At 47.8% G+C, this 18,362-nt stretch overlaps 1 protein-coding gene and 1 long non-coding RNA gene across 2 annotated transcripts in view; both read left to right on the top strand.

Moving 5' to 3' along the window:
- The window catches only part of LOC144105445 (uncharacterized), a 149,397-nt gene that overhangs the window by 78,450 nt on the left and 52,585 nt on the right, over positions 1-18,362 (top strand). The gene's annotated exons all lie outside the window — the stretch shown is intronic.
- On the top strand, positions 68-17,353 carry LOC144105447 (uncharacterized). Its single transcript, XR_013308793.1, has 3 exons — positions 68-86; positions 14,110-14,177; positions 15,874-17,353. It is a non-coding gene; the product is annotated as an uncharacterized LOC144105447 (long non-coding RNA).

Raw genomic sequence — 18,362 nt, 5'->3', positions numbered from 1 at the left:
CCGCCGTGGACAATTGTTGCAGCACCACGAGCAGATTCACGGGTTCGTGTCGAGGCTCAGTACGCATCAGTTCTCTTCCTATTCAGGTGAGGAAGATGCACGTGTTCATGGCGCCATTTTTTTGTGTCTGTGCATGCACGAAAAAAAGTGTGAGCTTGTGTACAAACGCGAGTAGGCTTGCGTTAGAGCGCTCGCGTAGCGTTTACTGCATGCACGAAAGAATTGTAAGCTTGTGTACAAACGCGAGTAGGCTTGCGTTAGAGCACTCGCATAGCGTTTACTGCATGCACGAAAGAATGGCAAGCTTGTGTACAAACGCGAGTAGGCTTGTGTTAGAGCGCTCGCGTAATGTTCTGCGGAGGAAAAGGGAGCGAAATTTTAAAGCAGGCAGTGGTTTCACAGCAACAGATTAAATCGCTTCCACGTACCTACATAAACGACAGAGGTATGACGGTCGAGTCACCAACATAGCAGATTTGAAGCTTCACCTTTCCTGCCGCGGAATAGCGTTCTTCACAAGTCGGCCCACGTCCGTACATACCAGTGCATTGCAAATTATATCGCTGGGTAAAGTAAGGAACAAGCACAACAAATGCAGGACTTCCTGGTTTATTCAAACGACGCTGTTCGCATGCACAACCATCGAGTCTGCCACCAGAACAGCAGCAGAAGCTCAGGGTGTATTAGAAAAAAAATAAGCTGACAAATGCAAATGAAGGGGAAACATTATGCACCTCAATGCTTGTGCTTATCTGCTGTGTATTGCTCTCCTCTGTAATTTTTAATGCACAACTTGGAGCAACAGTGCACCTCTTCTTTCCGCTTTGGCAAACATGCATTATTTTCGAGGGTGAGAACTCAGACACAATGAAGCTACAAGCTTGCGCATATCTCCCTCTTGCTAGGAAATATTTCCCGCAACTGGCGAAATGATGGTCTTTTCTTTTTGTGAACAGCTGACGAAAACATTGTCCACTAAAAAGTCATCAGTGCTCACTCTACTCTTAATGAAAGAGTATGGCTACAATAAGGTGTTTGTCTGGGCTAGTTGGTACATGGTACTAAATGAAGGCACAGCGCACGAAAGGCGGGACTGAGAAAGAGACAAACACAGCGCTGACTTGCGACTGAAAGGCTTTATTGCTCGCACGCAATAAATAGGCGAAAAGGAGCACAATCAACAAAGAACCGCATCAGTGATGATTGTCAAAGAACACTACAAAAAAAAAACGCACACAACAAAAAAGCACACAATCACAACCTACACAAGCGAACTTAACTGTTAAGATAGTCAATTTCTTTTTGTGTTAGCGCGACGGAAGGTTTGCTGACGCAGTTGTCAAGTCCCCGGTGAATTAAAAGAGCTTCCACGATTTCCCGCGTACGTTGGTCCTTATGTTTATACAGTATTTTTGTACGGCCGAAAAAAGGAGTGCATTTACAGGATAGCCAATGTATAACCAAATTGCTTTTGGGGGGTGGTTTTAGGGAGCGTTTATGCTCACTTAGGCAATCATTAAGGCAGCGCCCTGTTTGGCCAATATAAAATCGCCCACAGGATAGCTCTATCTTATAGACAACATTTTTACGGCACTGCACATAGGGTGATTCGTGATTTTTTCCGCATTCTTCAGGGGGAGGTCCTTCACGGTTTACGGTTTTACACAAGCGCTGCAGTTTGTTCGGGGCAGAAAAGATCACTCTGACACCGGCTTTTCCTGCAATTCTTTTCAGGTTATGTGATACCTTGTGCACATAAAGTATCACCGCATAGTTTCGGTTTTCTGCTGCAAGCGAACTCGTTGTTTTTGTTCTGAATTCGGCAAGAATTTTCTCCGCTACAGCACGCAGGATGTGGTCTGGAAAGCCGGCCTTTTTCAGCCTCATGATCTGGCTTCTGAAGCTAGATTGCATTTGATGGGAACATGACCTGGAAATGGAATTTTTGAGGGCGGCTGTCGCGACGCCTCGTTTTACTATTTTTGAATGAGAGGATGAGTAAGATAGAAGAAGCCAGATCATGAGGCTGAAAAAGGCCGGCTTTCCAGACCACATCCTGCGTGCTGTAGCGGTGAAAATTCTTAATAATAATAATAATTGGATTTTGGGGGAAAGGAAATGGCGCAGTATCTGTCTCATATATCGTTGGACACCTGAACCGCGCCGTAAGGGAAGGGATAAAGGAGGGAATGAAAGAAGAAAGGAAGAAGAGGTGCCGTAGTGGAGGGCTCCGGAATAATTTCGACCACCTGGGGATCTTTAACGTGCACTGACATCGCACAGCACACGGGCGCCTTAGCGTTTTTCCTCCATAAAAACGCAGCCGCCGCGGTCGGGCCGAATTCAGAACAAAAACAACGAGTTCGCTTGCAGCAGAAAACCGAAACTATGCGGTGATACCTTATGTGCACAAGGTATCACATAACCTGAAAAGAATTGCAGGAAAAGCCTGTGTCAGAGTGATCTTTTCTGCCCCGAACAAACTGCAGCGCTTGTGTAAAACCGTAAACCGTGAAGGACCTCCCCCTGCCGAATGCGGAAAAAATCACGAATCACCCAATGTGCAGTGCCGTAAAAATGTTGTCTATAAGATGGAGCTATCCTGTGGGCGATTTTATATTGGCCAAACAGGGCGCTGCCTTAATGATTGCCTAAGTGAGCATAAACGCTCCCTAAAACCACCCCCCAAAAGCAATTTGGTTATACATTGGCTATCCTGTAAATGCACTCCTTTTTTCGGCCGTACAAAAATACTGTATAAACATAAGGACCAACGTACGCGGGACATCGTGGAAGCTCTTTTAATTCACCGGGGACTTGACAACTGCGTCAGCAAACCTTCCGTCGCGCTAACACAAAAAGAAATTGACTATCTTAACAGTTAAGTTCGCTTGTGTAGGTTGGATTTTTTTGTTGTGTGCGTTTTTTTTTTTGTGGTGTTCTTTGACAATCATCACTGATGCGGTTCTTCTGTTGATTGTGCTCCTTTTCGCCTATTTATTGCGTGCAAGCAATAAAGCCTTTCAGTCGTAAGTCAGCGCTGTGTTTGTCTCTTTCTCAGTCCCTCCTTTCGTGCGCTGTGCCTTCATTTAGAGTATGGCTAATTTCTGCATGATATATATATTGTATCTGCAGGTTACTAATACAAATACGAAACTTATTTTGAGGCAGAAGCCTTGCTTGCTCTATGGAGCGAAAACGTGTGTGTTTTAAAGTTCAATGGTAACCATAAAAGATGGCGAACTCGTGCAACCTGGCATGTAGCCGTTAGATTAATGATTGGCTGCGGGAGGTTGCTCGAGAGGGACAACCTGCTGTTGAGTTGAGGAAAGCCGGACCAGCGACCGGTTTATTGACTGGGCAGGCGAACATTGCCCAGAACGAGCTCGCGCGGCTCGCACAGCGTGCATCACGTGATCGCGCAGCCAAGCGCGTTCTCGCTCTAGCCCTATGCAGTGGCTACACTACTGCCTACAACACCTGTATCGCACAAATTCCACCAGTGGCAGCATCTGCCATCCCATGGCACTAGGGCACCACTTAACTGCTGTACCACTGTGCTAGCCGTGGCATGAGGACTCCCAGGAAAGTAGAATAATTCTGCATATATCGGCTTTAACCCACTAGCTATCGCATCATACCCTTATAATGGCGCCGAGCATAGGCTGTGGTACTGCGGCGATTATCTTCAAGAGGTTAGCGTGCAGGTCACAAGGGGTGCAGCAGTGTTTTGGTGGTGGCTATGTAGAGCCATGCTATAGTGCCTAGAATATCCTACTAGTGTGTCGAGCGGAGCGCTCTCCCAATGCGAGAGGGTGGCAGCACGCGCGATGCCTGCCAACTTTGGCCGCGAGGGGCACTGCTGGTCGTAAAGGTGCCGTCGCTACCGGACATGCCGCAATCGCTGCAGTTGCGTTGGTCGTGCGCGGTGTGGATTATAACATTTTGGTCGCATCTGCGCTTTTTTTATGTTGTTTTTTCCGTGCTGTTCCATGTGAGGGAAACCACAGCGACTAATGATGGTAAAGTCGAAGCATCATGGCCGGGAAAAAACATGTTTCGTGCCGCTCCGTCGGAGTGGCTACCGGTCGAATCCGAGCAAGGCTTCCATGTTCTGTGTGTCCTCGGACCCAACACGGCTTGCGGAGTGGGAGCGGCTGATCAAAAGACAGGACCGCAACTTGACTCCAGCGTGTGTTTTGTGCGAGAAACATTTTGGAGACTGCTACATCTAGAGACGGAGAACGGTGTCGTCAACGAGCTCGCCAGATAGACTACGTCTCACGCCCGATGTCATGCCAGCAGTATTCGACAGCTATCCGAAATACCTTCTGCCTAAGAAGACATCGAAAAGAAAAGTGAGGAACCTGTATGACCAACCTGTCACTAAACGGCAAATGCGCAGTGCCGGTGGAGGACCGCCAAGCACGCTCGACGATGTTTCCGACGGGCCGGCAGCAACAGAGCAGCCCAGTGATGCCCGCAGCAGCAGATGGGTTGTATTGCTATTGAAGATCAGCATCCGTTGGACTCAATTTGTATTCCTGCAACCTGGACCAGAATATCTGAAGCACCTGCTGGCTCTAGCCTACGCACGTTATGGAGCGGAAAAAAAAAACAACTTTGCCGCTTTGTATATAGAAAGAATGGTAACATTTGGAAGCTTGATGCCAGAACGCAGCCTTGTGGTCGCTACAGTGTATTTTCTCGGAAAAGAACAAAGCAAGCGCGTGCTTACAACAAGCTCTCTTTTTTATCTGTTTTACTGTATTCCAGATTTGTAAGTAAGAATCAGGTACAATTACCATTTTATTTTGTTCCATTACAAAGGGAAGCTCAAGCTCATACACACCTGCATAAGTTGTATGAAGCAAGCTGTGATTTGCAAATAAAACACATCAGTAGTGAGACCTATTCCAACTGCTTGTGTTGATCGTCGCATGCGAATTTTGAAGACGGACCCTGTGGTGGGAAAGAGCGAGAGTGCCCTGCTTTTCTTTTACCTATATGCGACGCCATTCCGGGTTTGATGTTCTGCTCGCCATTGAGAATTAATGGGGGCCACGACTCTGTCTTTCCACCTGGACAGAGCTAGCCGAGCGCTGACTCCGCATGAAGGTGTATACGATATCCTTCGCCCGCGATCGCGATGCGTGGATCGCAACTACTTGTGTTCCCCCCATTTGCCTAGGCCCGCACGTCATTCCAGTCAGCGAATCATCATTGCTTTTAGCAGAAGAATTAGATCGCCATTTAAAATTTCGTTCCCATATTTCTGGCATTAAATGGAAGATAGCATATGACTTAAGAATTCTCATCAGAACTCGCCCTTACTTTAATCAGTCTGTACTTTTAACCTTGTATAACTCATTCATACATTCCCATCTCTCTTATTGTATAACATGCCGGGGTGACACCTACAATACTCATTTGACATCGTTACAAGTAGTTCAAAATCAAGCAGTCCGAATACTAACACACAGCCCCTTCGATTTTAATGCTCAATCTTTACTCAATTCACTGCGAATACTCTCCGTACCTGAACTTGTCCAACTTAACCTTGGTATCTTCATATACAAAGTAATTAATGAACATATTTCATTTCAATCCATCCCAAGGCCAGAGCTCACCAACACCAGCACCACGAGATTTGCGATTAACAGGAACCTAATTCTGCCTCAAGTACGCACCAATTATGGGACGCAAAAATTTATTTATCATCATTCTCCTTATGGAATACCTACCGGTGGAATTAAAAAACACTAAATCTGTATGTAAATTTAAAAATGAACTAAAAGCCCCGCCGCGGTGGCTCAGTGGTTAGGGCGCTCGACTACTGATCCGGAGTTCTCGGGTTCGAGCCCGACCGCGGCGGCTGCGTTTTTATGGAGGAAAAACGCTAAGGCGCTCGTGTGCTGTGCGATGTCAGTGCACGTTACAGATCCCCAGGAGGTCAAAATTATTACCGGAGCCCTCCACTACGGCACCTCTTCTTCCTTTCATCTTTCACTCCGTCCTTTATTCCTTCCCTTATGGTGCGGTTCAGGTGTCCAACGAATATATGAGACAGATATTGCGCCATTTCCTTTCCCCAAAAAAACAATTATTATTATTAACTAAAAGCGTTAATAGTTCACAATAGCTGTTAGACAAGCTACCAGATTTTAGAATTATAAGGTGTTACATCAGATGTACACCACATGCTTTTAATATGTGCACTATTTTTCCTATCGCCAATTTGCTGTTCAGTTTTTCGCTTTTTTAGTAATATTGTAATTTATAAGTAGTACTGAATAACTGTATAACTATAAACACTGTATAACTTCTATTTTCATTATTCTGCTTGGTTGTTCTATATGCCTACTCACCCCTGTATATAATATGTTTGTTGCCGCGGAAATATGTAACGGCAAGATTGTTTCATCAGCTTCTTATTACTACTGCTATGTTTGCATTTATTTTAGCATTTTGATAAACAATATAGGAGGTCCCAGTACTGTCGCTGACTGTGGGACCTCCTTCTGTATACATTTATCCAGGCTGTATTGCCTTCTTGTGTAAATAAACATGATTCTGATTCTGACTGGCCCCTAGTCGAATAAAATATTGATCGGAAGTTTCCATGTAGCAATAATGAGTCCGAACCATACTCGATCGTTCAATCACAACAACGTAATGCGGCCAAAGCATCACCTTTCGTTGCTTATTTCAAGTTGGGTACCTCGCTGAACATTAAGCAGTCAATATGACTTCTGCTTAAGTCCTTCCGCGGCTCACAACAAAGAATAAACGAATAAAAATTAAGCAAACTGGACCTGGTGGTACGTGTCAAACGCTTCGGCGAGCGCTGTTTCAGTCCAGGACTTTCTCCTGGTAATGCCAGGCCGGTAAGATTATCTGCAGCCATTAGTGTTTTTATGCCAAAAGTGCTCTCAAAGCGTTCAGAGATAGGCTTTCGTAGTGAAAAGCGCAGCGCAACAACGCCAGACTTGCCGCACCTACGCTACCTCGGCAGCGAACGCGGCGTGGTGGCACCTTAGCGACTGGCAGCGCCACCACGCGGTGGCTGCAGGAAGGCATTACCGCAGCGACCACGCGAGCGCGCACCCTTGGCACACTAGCAAGTATATTGCCGCCACTATTTGCAGTGTTTGTTCGTTTTTCAAATCTGCCGCGACGCCACCTTATCGCTTTGTTTGCGACGCAAGACGCGACTAGATATATCTCGATTGATCGCAGCCAGGCAGAGCTGATTCTACGTTGTTCCGGAATGTTCTAGTAACTTTGCGCCCTTTATCTCGAATGTTCGCTATCAGCTTTAAATTGAGCACGGCCGACAGCGGCAGGCATTCTGTTCGACGACCGCCGAGCACGCTTGTCGCTTCGCCGCCGCCGAGTGATTCAGTCTATTTTGGGTGCAAGTCAGCCCAATAAACAGTTCTTTTAGAAGATCCTTTCGTCCGTCTTCATCGCTGCTTCGACTGCCGTCACCACTACGTGACATCTGGTGGAGGTGCGGGGTAGCCTTCCATGTTCCGGACGCCCCCTTCAAGTCGTGAAGCCAGCCCTGAGCGCTTCGCACCCGAGGACGAGCCAGCAGCTCAGCGAGCCAGCCGACGTCTCCAGGGAGAGGAGCCTGAGTTCGGGAAACTGCCGGACCGCACAAGACAGCGAAAAGACGCGGCTACGAGCACCGCAATCTCGCCGAAGATGTCGACACCGATCATACTGCAGCAGCCGCGGGTGCCGCCAACTTTCAATGGATCCCTAGGCGAAGACCCTGAAGAATGGTTGGATCAATTTGAGCGTGTGGCGTCATTCAACAAGTGGGATGATGCGGCAAAGATTGGACACGTTTTTTTCTCATTGGATGGCTCCGCACGCACGTGGTACGAAAACTACGAGTCGTCCCTTACGACATGGGAGCTATTCAAGAGAGAACTATTGAAGGTATTTACCAGTGTCGTGAGGAAAGAAAGAGCCGAACGACTCCTCGAGTCCAGGATCCAGCTTCCGAATGAGCCCGTCCGCAGTTACGTCGAGGAGATGAAGCGCCTATTTCGCCGCGCCGATCCCGGGATGACCGAGGAAAAGAAAGTTCAGTTTTTAATGCGCGGCGCAAAAGAACAACTCTTTGCAAGCCTCGTCCGCCAGCCGCCAAAAACAGTCGAGGAATTCATGCAAGAAGCCTGCACGATTGAGAAGACCCTCGACGTCCGAGCTCGGCAGTACAATCGTCCTTCCTCTGCCTGTGCAATCTTTTCGGTTTTCGGACATGCCGGCCACCACCAGCGACAGCTTGCGGGAAGTTATCCGCGAAATCTTCCGAGAGGAGCTACGCCGATTACTGCCATCCTCCTTACAGCCACAAGCAGCGACTCTCATGGACGTGGTACGGGAAGAAGTGCAACAGGCACATGGCACCCCGACGGCCACAGAACCCCAGGCCATGACCTACGCCCCTGCAGTAAGGACTGCCCAGCCCCAACGACAACCCCCACGTCCTCCCCTGGATGAGCCACTTGTTCCACAAGGCCTCCCAGCCCCCGCCCGCCCAGCCTGTGACCGACGCTCAAGCCCCAGGAAATGCGACGCCTGGAGGACTTCCGACAACCGGCCGTTGTGCTTCCATTGCGGTGAGGCAGGCCATATTCTTCGTCACTGCCCGTACCGACGTATCGGTCTTCGAGGATTTGCCGTTAACGCCCCACGACCACGCTTCGGACAACGTCCGCACGAAATCGACGAGTACCTGCGTCGAGAAGAGTACACGCCGAACCGCTTTTCGCGCTCACCATCGCCGTCAACCTCGCGCTTTGCGTCGCCACGCCGCAGCTACGCAGCCGCGGTACGAGGAAGGTCGCCCAGCCCCCGTAGGGGAAACTAAAGGCAGCAACCTCTGGAGGTGAGGTTGCTCACGAGCTAAACGCCGAAGATCCTCCACCGACCAAGCCCCATGAAGACGCTGCACCCGCGACGCCGCATGAAGAACCGACACTCGCTGCACCGACGCCGCACACAATGAGAACCTCGACCACGACGCAAGCTACCTTGAAATCGACGCCGCCACCCAGAGGAGCTTCGACCACACGCCCAACCCGTGACTCGCATACGCGACGAAGCCGTGACCCGACGCCGAGAGCGACATGCAATGCAAGAGCCAGGACCTCCGACCTAGAAGTGACTATCGACGGCCTGAAAGTTACCGCTCTAGTCGACACAGGAGCCGATTACTCGGTGATGAATGGAACATTCGCTGCGCAGCTCAGAAAAGTCACAACGGCTTGGGACGGCCCACAAATTCGCACCGCTGGGGGCCACCTCATTACGCCATCAGGACAATGCACAGCGCGAGTGACTGTCAAAGGACATACCTATCCTGCGACCTTTGTTGTGCTACCGCAATGCTCCCGCGAAGTGATCTTGGGTATGGATTTCCTTAATGAGCATCAGGCGATCATCGACCTGCGATCCAAGCTGATCACGCTTTCGACGGACGAAGCCATCGCTTCGATGAAAACTCGGGAAAATCACGTTGCCTTAAGTGTCCTGGAGGAAGAAGTGAGCGTCCCACCCCGTTCAAGCGTTATCGTGACCGTAGGCGCCACGAAAGCCATAAACACTGAAGCCCTCATCGAGGGGAACATGCAGTTGCTACTAGACCGAGGAATCAGCATCGCAAGAGGCATCGCACATTTCCGCAATGGCCAGGCCGAAGTACTGCTGACTAACTTCACCGAAGAATACCGGCATATTAACAGAGGAACGACGATTGCTTTCTACGACGAAATATCTGACGTACGAGATTCCTTCGCCCTCTCCGACCCCTCCGCAGAAGATCCGCCTGACCAAGAGAACTTGCCCACTTTCGACATCAACCCAGCCCTGCACCGGAACAGACAAGACCAGATCCGCAATCTGCTTCAAAACTACAGTGAGTGCTTTTCGACATCGCCGAAGGTGCGACAGACGCCAATTGCCAAGCATCGCATTATAACGGATCAACACGTCCGACCTCTCCGTCAAAGCCCCTACCGTGTGTCTCCGCGAGAACGACAAGCCATCCGGGACCAAGTCGAAGAAATGCTTCGCGACGACGTCATCCAACCTTCAAACAGCCCATGGGCGGCACCGGTTGTTCTAGTGAGAAAGAAAGACGGCGCCCCCGATGTGCTCATCACGGACAGAGGAACAGCATTTACGGCGGAACTCACGCAAGCCATCCTGCGCTACAGCCAAACCAGCCACCGGAGGACAACTGCATACCATCCGCAGACCAACGGACTGACCGAGCGCCTGAACAAAACCATCGCCGATATGCTCGCTATGTATGTCGATGCCGAACATAAAACCTGGGATGTCATCCTGCCTTACGTCGTCTTCGCCTACAACACCGCAGTGCAGGAGACCACCCAGATGACGCCTTTTAGGCTCGTCCATGGCAGGGATGCCACGACCACGCTAGACGCCATGCTGCCCAACGTTACAGAAGAAGAGAACGTCGACGTTGCCGCCTACCTTCAACGCGCAGAAGAAGCTCGAAGGCTTGCCCGATTACGGATCAAAGATCAGCAGCGGTCCGACGCCAGACGCTACAACCTACGAAGACGCAACGCGGAATACAAGCCAGGAGACCAAGTCTGGGTGTGGACGCCCATTCGCCGCCGTGGATTGAGTGAAAAGCTTTTGCGCCGCTATTTCGGCCCGTACAAGGTTCTTCGTCGGCTGGGTGAACTGGATTATGAAGTCATCCCTGACGCAATGACTGCATCCCAGCGACGCCGCGTACGACCAGAAGTTGTCCATGTAGTCCGTCTGAAGCCGTATTATGCGCGCTAAAGGCCGCTGCATTGCCATGCTCTATTTTCGCAAGATACGTTTTTTTCCCTTACTAGTCGCATTATTTGTTTTAATGCATCGGGTCGATGCTTCTTTGAGAGGGGAGTAATGCCGCCACTATTTGCAGTGTTTGTTCGTTTTTCAAATCTGCCGCGACGCCACCTTATCGCTTTGTTTGCGACGCAAGACGCGACTAGATATATCTCGATTGATCGCAGCCAGGCAGAGCTGATTCTACGTTGTTCCGGAATGTTCTAGTAACTTTGCGCCCTTTATCTCGAATGTTCGCTATCAGCTTTAAATTGAGCACGGCCGACAGCGGCAGGCATTCTGTTCGACGACCGCCGAGCACGCTTGTCGCTTCGCCGCCGCCGAGTGATTCAGTCTATTTTGGGTGCAAGTCAGCCCAATAAACAGTTCTTTTAGAAGATCCTTTCGTCTGTCTTCATCGCTGCTTCGACTGCCGTCACCACTACGTGACAATATTCTAGGCACTATAGCCATGCAGATGTACAACTGCCGGCTGCATGGCATCTGATTACATCACGCCGTTCACTAACAGTCTTAAGTGTGTGCGTCTTTTTAATGTGGTAGCGTTGAAGGTCCCATTGTCAAAGAAGTGCGGTGTCGGTGTTGTTGGCATTTTAAGCGAAAAATCACGAGTATGACTCTGGAAAGTAGTCCCCAGGGAGCAAGCTAGGAGGCAGGTGGCCCGTCTATACGTCACGTGACTTTGTAGCATCCTCAAAGCCTGCCTGCCCAATGCAAACTGGCCACCTTGGCAGGTGGCAGCTAAATGAACGATTGATATTTGAGAAGAGGCCTGGGTCATTTAAGACCTGCAGCTGGGAGCAGCTGCCATTGCAGGACAGTGGTGAACTGCTTATCCGCTGCGCCACTACACTATGCTGCCAAAATTTTTTTTGGCAGCATAGTTAATCATGTTCTTAGCTGCCATATGAGGATAAAACAAAAAAATTGCAATAAATGCATTTTGACGGCAAACACCGAATTGCGAGAACACTTCTTGCTGTTTTCCTGCCCATTCATGTAGTCCCAGCAAGTAGAACACAATGTAAAATGACAAGGTACTGACTGATGTCCATGCTGCACACATATGTACACGCTGTTGCACCGAGTGGTGATGGCCACTGTGGCTTGATGGGCCTGCTTCTTGTGGCACAGGTATTCTGCACTAAAATACATGATTGGCAAACAAGCTCTGGTCACGCTTTTGGCTGTGGTATCAAGGTCTAAATAGTTCTTGCACCATGATCTCAAGGCAGGATGCGAATTGTTCTTTGTTAAGAAAAATTTCAAGCCAGCTGAACACAATGTTAAACATTGCACCAGAACCCTTTCCGTACGTAGGTCATGTGCGGCTTGAATTCCAGCAGTCCTGCATTGTGCGGGACCCCAAACACCTAGGTTCTTGTTAAGTTTCTGGGACATCTTTTTGCCTTTTGAAAGTTCAGCCAAAACGGTCTTTGGCTGAACCGTATGTCGCCTGAAAAGAAATTTGTGTTCGACAAGCTGTACTAGGTGCAAATCGGACACAGAAAGGAGTGCCACAAAGAATACGACGAGGTGGATTTATGTTCCGTTTCATACATCAGGTGCAACGTTGTGAAAGGTACAGAAGTAGTCCATGCGTAAAAATAAAGGGAGGTGTGTTACTCCGCACTTGTTCTGTGACCGAGTGGTCTAAGGCATGAAAAAGTGACAGTGTGTCATCAGCAGTAAGAGTGCATTTAATTGGGCTCATGACGAATGTGGGATGTAGTAATCTTCGATATTGTTATTGCCCTACTCATGGTTTACATAAACAAGAACGACACATACAGACAGGGCATCGGGTAATCTGGCGGCGCATTGCTCCAAGTGCAAAAACTGTAACCATTGCTTGATAGCACCGCTGTCATCCTGCGATCCCAAGATAAAATGCAAAGGGAGCCTTATGAAGCATTTTGCATGACGTCTGAGAAGGAAGGCACTTGCGTAAGCGACCCTTCGGTAGAAGTGAAAAGACTGCATCCTCCACACATGCCTGCCAGCAGAAGATTAGACAACTCATCTCCATGAAGCTACCTGTTTTTGTGTCCCTTCTTTTCTCATCTTAACATTTCATATAAAACGAATTTCCCACGCAATAAAATCAGTTGATAGTTTGCGCCCTGTCTGTATGTGTCGTTCTTGTTTGTGTAAACCATGAGTAGCGCAATAGCAATGTCGAAGATTACAAACCAACTAGGCCCATTTGAAGCTCTTCTTGGATGTAGTAAGCCTGCAGGCAAAGCATTTCCTATGTTATAGTGTCTACTACTATTTGGTCGTGGGTGTAGGCAGCGCAAACAAGAGCGCTAGCTTTGATTGCGTTGCACTTGATGTATGAAACAGAGTATAGTCATGAAGCATAAATGGCTGTCGACCTGCTACGAGCGTGGCTTGTCCAAGTCCTCGGGTAGCTCCAAGTCCTCGGAGGGGGTGTAGCTTGAAAGCAGTAAAAGATCACAATGCTCGCTATGCCACAAGTTGTTATCAATGTGCAAGCAGAGTCTCAGGTGCAGGCATCCCTGGTGAAAAACGGGGTTTCATATCTGTTCGGTACCCGCCACGGTGGCTCTGTGGTTAGGGTGCTCAACTCCTGATCCGGAGTTCCCGGGTTCGAACCCGACTGCGGCGGCTGCGTTTTCATGTAGGGAAAACTCTAAGGCGCCCGTGTGCTGTGTGATGTCTGTGCACGTTAAAGATCCCCAGGTGGTCGAAATTATTCCGGAGATCTCAACTGTGCACCTCTTTCTTCTTTCACTCTCTCATTTATCCCTTCCCTTACGGATGCGTTTCAGATGTCCAACGATATACCAGACATATAGTGCGCCATTTCCTTTCCCCAAAAATCAATTATTATTATTATTATTATTATTATATCTGTTCGAGCGGTTTTTCATATGATGTGGTAGGTTACGAGTGTTTACTACGAGTGTGTGTGAGATACTAGAGGCACAAATTAAGAGATTAGTGATTAAATTAGTAGCAAAATGCGTGTATGCGAACAAGGTTTCGCAAGGTGAGGTGCAGACAGTGGCCATTAATGCTGTTGCATCATACCCTTAAACGGTAACTGAAAGGGGGTAAAAATAGGTGATGGTAATGATGTATACTGAATCACGTATCATCCTTCCGTGAAAACTTTTCATCTAGGCTCTGTAGCTCTACAGATATCTGCAATTAAAAATGACCTCTGCCTTTTCCCTCTCAAATCATACGCAGAGTGAAGTTAAGAAATAATCACATTATAGACATGTGCTGCACTCCACCCACAAAGCATTCATTACCAGGTAACTCTGCACACTTGGTTATTTTTTTAAGAGTGTTAGCTCTTACTACTTCCAATTGCTTGTTTCGTGTCTGCTCTCAGATTTCAAGATGCGGGGCTAAATCGCGTGATCATAGCTGTAACACCTCAATTCAGCAAAATGTGACACCCCACTACGTGACCGCGCGCGCGTGCAGTTGCTGAGCCGGCACAGCGGCTGGATTACATCCTATACTGGCGTTCTGCTATATGTGTACCGTCTGAGCGGGCGCCATAACTGGTGCCACTTGGGATCACCATTGGTGAAAAATCGTGCCCGCCTGTTTGGCACAGAGGGTTCGGAGTGTGGTAAACAGAATGGCATGATTCGGCACACAAAGTTGTTAGTTGAGTTTAAACCCGGTGTGTGTGGGGGATTCGTACCCATATCCTTTGGTCTTCGAAACCGTAATGGAGACAGCCTTTAGAAGGCCGTGGTGGGTGAGCCAGTGGTTGCAGAGGGATGCGAGCGGCACCAAACGAATCATCGTTGCTTGGTGTACACATTGGTATCGAAATTTGTCGAAAGCTTAGGTGAAAGCAACTTAGCTAATGCTCTTCATTTGATTTCGCATTGGTAAATCATTGTTTAATTTTTCTCTTTCCCGCCTGCTGCCCCACTGCGGTTAGAAAGCAAACGAGAGTGGGAAGGGCACACAATGCATTCTGCCAGGGCCAGGCAAGCACCTCGCCTTCTTCGCTGCGGCTCTGGTGAACTAGTGACAGCGTTCCCTGACTGCCGTGCTGTGCAAAAGCTGGGATTTTTAATGATGTGTTGTAAACAGTCAGCTTCTTTTTGAGGACTTGAGTGTACCATGCGCACCCAGGTGGTATATCCTCTACATAATTGCACGCATTTCATAGCCACCTTGTTAAACACTGTCGGGGACCCTTTAAGGTAGACGTGAAGCGTTCCCCTTTTTTTAAGTGCGGCTTATTGTCCCAAGGCAACTCTAGCAATGAGGGACGACACAGTGGAATACTGATAATTTCTGCTGTCATGGTATCTCGCCTTTCACGTCTACTAAAATGTGGCCACTATGGCTGGCATCGAGTCAGCCTTGCCCAGTGCCCTAAGCATTGAACCATCACGGCAGGGCTGGACATGCTTTTCAGCCAAACACCATTATTTAAAGATAAGCATTTCCAGCGGCATATCCAAGTGTCATATCCACTACCTATAGATTAAGAGAAATTTTGCCCGCACGTCAGTGTGTAACAGAATTTTTTTTTCAAGCACTATGCATTCAGTGCAATAGTACCTGTAGTTGATGCAAGGATTTCTGGTGTACTTAACAGTTATATGGTGGTTGCCTTTAGTATATCGTGCTGTATGCCTGTGTTTTCAGATTTTGATTTCTCATAGCTTGCATTAGGCTGCTAGACTTTTGAAACGTATGGCAGCCATAACTCATACAACTGTACTGCACTGCTTTTAAAGGACAAGGTAGGTTATAGTTAGTAACATCAGAGCAGTTAAAATATGTCACATATGAAGTCAAGCAGGTGCTGGGGTAGGTGGGCCTTAAGCACTTTGAGTGAGCCTTGAGCGATCACTTCTAGCCCATGTTCTGATGGCTGCCTTATATCTTGAACTTCAGCTAAAGGGTTAGCAAATCAAGTTTGCTCAGTGTATAATATGTCTTCATTAAATATGTGCATTTGTATTTTTGTTTCAGGGTCAGGGATTCCATGTGCCTACCTGCTCTCAAAAAGTTCTACGGAGGAAACTATGGTTGCTTTCTTTCAGGCAATCAAAGACAGACTTGGTGAGGCACTTTGCACTGAGCTCTTCATGTCAGATGATGAGCCAGCATATTACAATGCTTGAGGGAAGAGAGTCAACCAACCACGGCCGCCAACCAAAGTGACCTCCACACCGCTGCAGCATAAAGAAGCATTGGCAGACTGGTGTGTGAAAGTGGGTGAGGTTTCCGGGTGAGGTGACTGGGGCAAAAGAGAGCGTCCACGAGAGTCAACTTTTTTAGCTGGCAAGATTGACCGCAACCACGACCACCAACCATATTCACCTGCACTCCACTGCAACAGGAAGGCCAAGGAGTGGCAAAGTTGTGCGAAAGTGTGCCACTGCCAAGCACTCCTGGGACTATTAAGATGGTGACGACACCACATCTCCCTTGACAACTTGTTTTCTGTTCCGAAAGGGCCACTGCCTTTGAGAACCGCTGTGTTGTGTGCATGGACTGCCGCTGCGCCGCGATCATTGTATGTGTGTTTTTAAATTCGTATTCAGTGCGAACGTTTCGGTTCATTCTAATTATTATCTGACATCCTTAATCCTAACCACTAGTGTATGTGTTCAATTTGCATCTAGTTCAGCGGCAGACTGTAAACGTATATAGTGCTCGCTGTCACCCGTAATTGTAATCACTTGTACGTATGCAGATTACACACATACAAGTGATTACAATTACGGACGATAGAGAGCACTATATACATGTGTTTACAGTATCTATCGCATGGCAGTCTTTGATTAATGTAGTATGGTTTTTGATTTGCCTGCGTGTGTGTCTTCATAAAAATATACGTGTTGTTTTTACCTGAATTTGTGGCTGTGTCCCATTCACAACGCGTCAAACTCCACCCCCTTCCGGCCTGGTTCGGCAAGGTGCTTCGCATTTCTGCTGAGCTGCGAGAGCACATATGCATGGTAGGAACACAGGTCAGCATATTCACAAATGCCTTCATTCTGCCTCACACTCAGGCTTGCAAGTGGAAGGTTTGCTGTGCACTTTTGTGACACCTATACGTGTTTAGTTGAAGGCAAGGATGAGTCACTACCGAGAGTACTTGAATTGGAGTCCAGTTTGATTGGTAGAAGCTCAGCTGGCCACCGGTTGTGCAACCAATTACAGGCTTTCTTTGGCTTACAACATTCAGGATGTCTTTTTCACCATCTTCCCCGCATGATAAAGGTGCATTAGCGGTTTCAGAACAAAACTTATACACTTCGATATTTATCAAAAACGTAACCTTCACGCATGGTTGTCAGCCTCAGTGATTCGCGACTCCTTTTTGCTTATTTCGTCATGACACTTGTACTTGCAAGACTGGCCTCTAAAGAGGATGTAGGCTGTGTAGCTCTACAGGTATCTGCAATTAAAAACGACCTCTGTGTTTTCCCTCTCAAATCACACACTAAGCCAGTTTAAAAAATAATGGGACAGAGCAGCGCCCTGTACAAATGCCTCGCACAACTTCGGGCTCCAACAGAGCTGGTCTGAAAGATTGTAGTCAAGCAAACCGATGATGAAGCAATCTCGGAACAAGCCTATCTTCAGTAGCAGATGGTGCGTACTCTTAGTGCTTAACCACTGTATGGACAGCACTGCAAAAAGAAAAAAAACAAACGGTATCGCCCAGCTGCTCCATCCGGCAGTGGAAACAGGCAGATTCATATAGCTTGAGTGGATGTACGAAGTGGTCGGTGAATGCCTTCTCGACAACTGATGTGACCATAAAGTCTACTTCAGCCTGCAATGTCAATGCAAGAACTGTTCTTGCGTGCAGCCCCATGCAGTGGAGCATGGACTTCGAAACCTTTACTGCAGGATATTCGTCGTGTCGACCTTTAACATCCAAGGCATACTGCACCTTTATTGAGAGCACTCTTGTAGAGCCCTTTAAAAACGATAAATGTATATTAGCTTCGTGAGGCATTCATGTCACGAAGTGCTTTACATATGAATACAATAAGCTTCATAAGCCAAGTGTTGCACCAAGCAGAAATGTTATTAATGTCACACTTAAGAAAGATAGTATCGGATGGGGTGCACAGGTCTCAGGCTGTTTGCCAATGATTGCGACATACTAATAGATGATGTTATGACATCACGATGATAATATAGATTATGAAGAGAGGTCCTAATACAGGCCGTTGAGAAACACCTGATGTTATGATGACAGATTAGTTATTGTTATTAGCTGTAGTGCATGCGATCACACAAAAACAAGCCTTTTTGATAGGTCATTCTATACATTTAGTTTACTAATTCTTAAAGGGACATTGAGGAGGAATCGAAGGTGGCTTGCATAGACAGAATACCAGGGTCTGTATTCAGAGTTTGTGTCACAATAAAAAGCGTCATATTCTGCCGCAGCGGCCACACCTGATTAATTGCAATGCCTGCAGGATGTCCACACTCCC

The sequence above is a fragment of the Amblyomma americanum genome, chromosome 9 (genome assembly GCF_052857255.1).
Source record: "Amblyomma americanum isolate KBUSLIRL-KWMA chromosome 9, ASM5285725v1, whole genome shotgun sequence".
NCBI lineage: Eukaryota > Metazoa > Arthropoda > Arachnida > Ixodida > Ixodidae > Amblyomma > Amblyomma americanum.
Note: the sequence above shows the minus strand (reverse complement) of the source record. Positions and strands in the feature narration are given on the sequence as shown.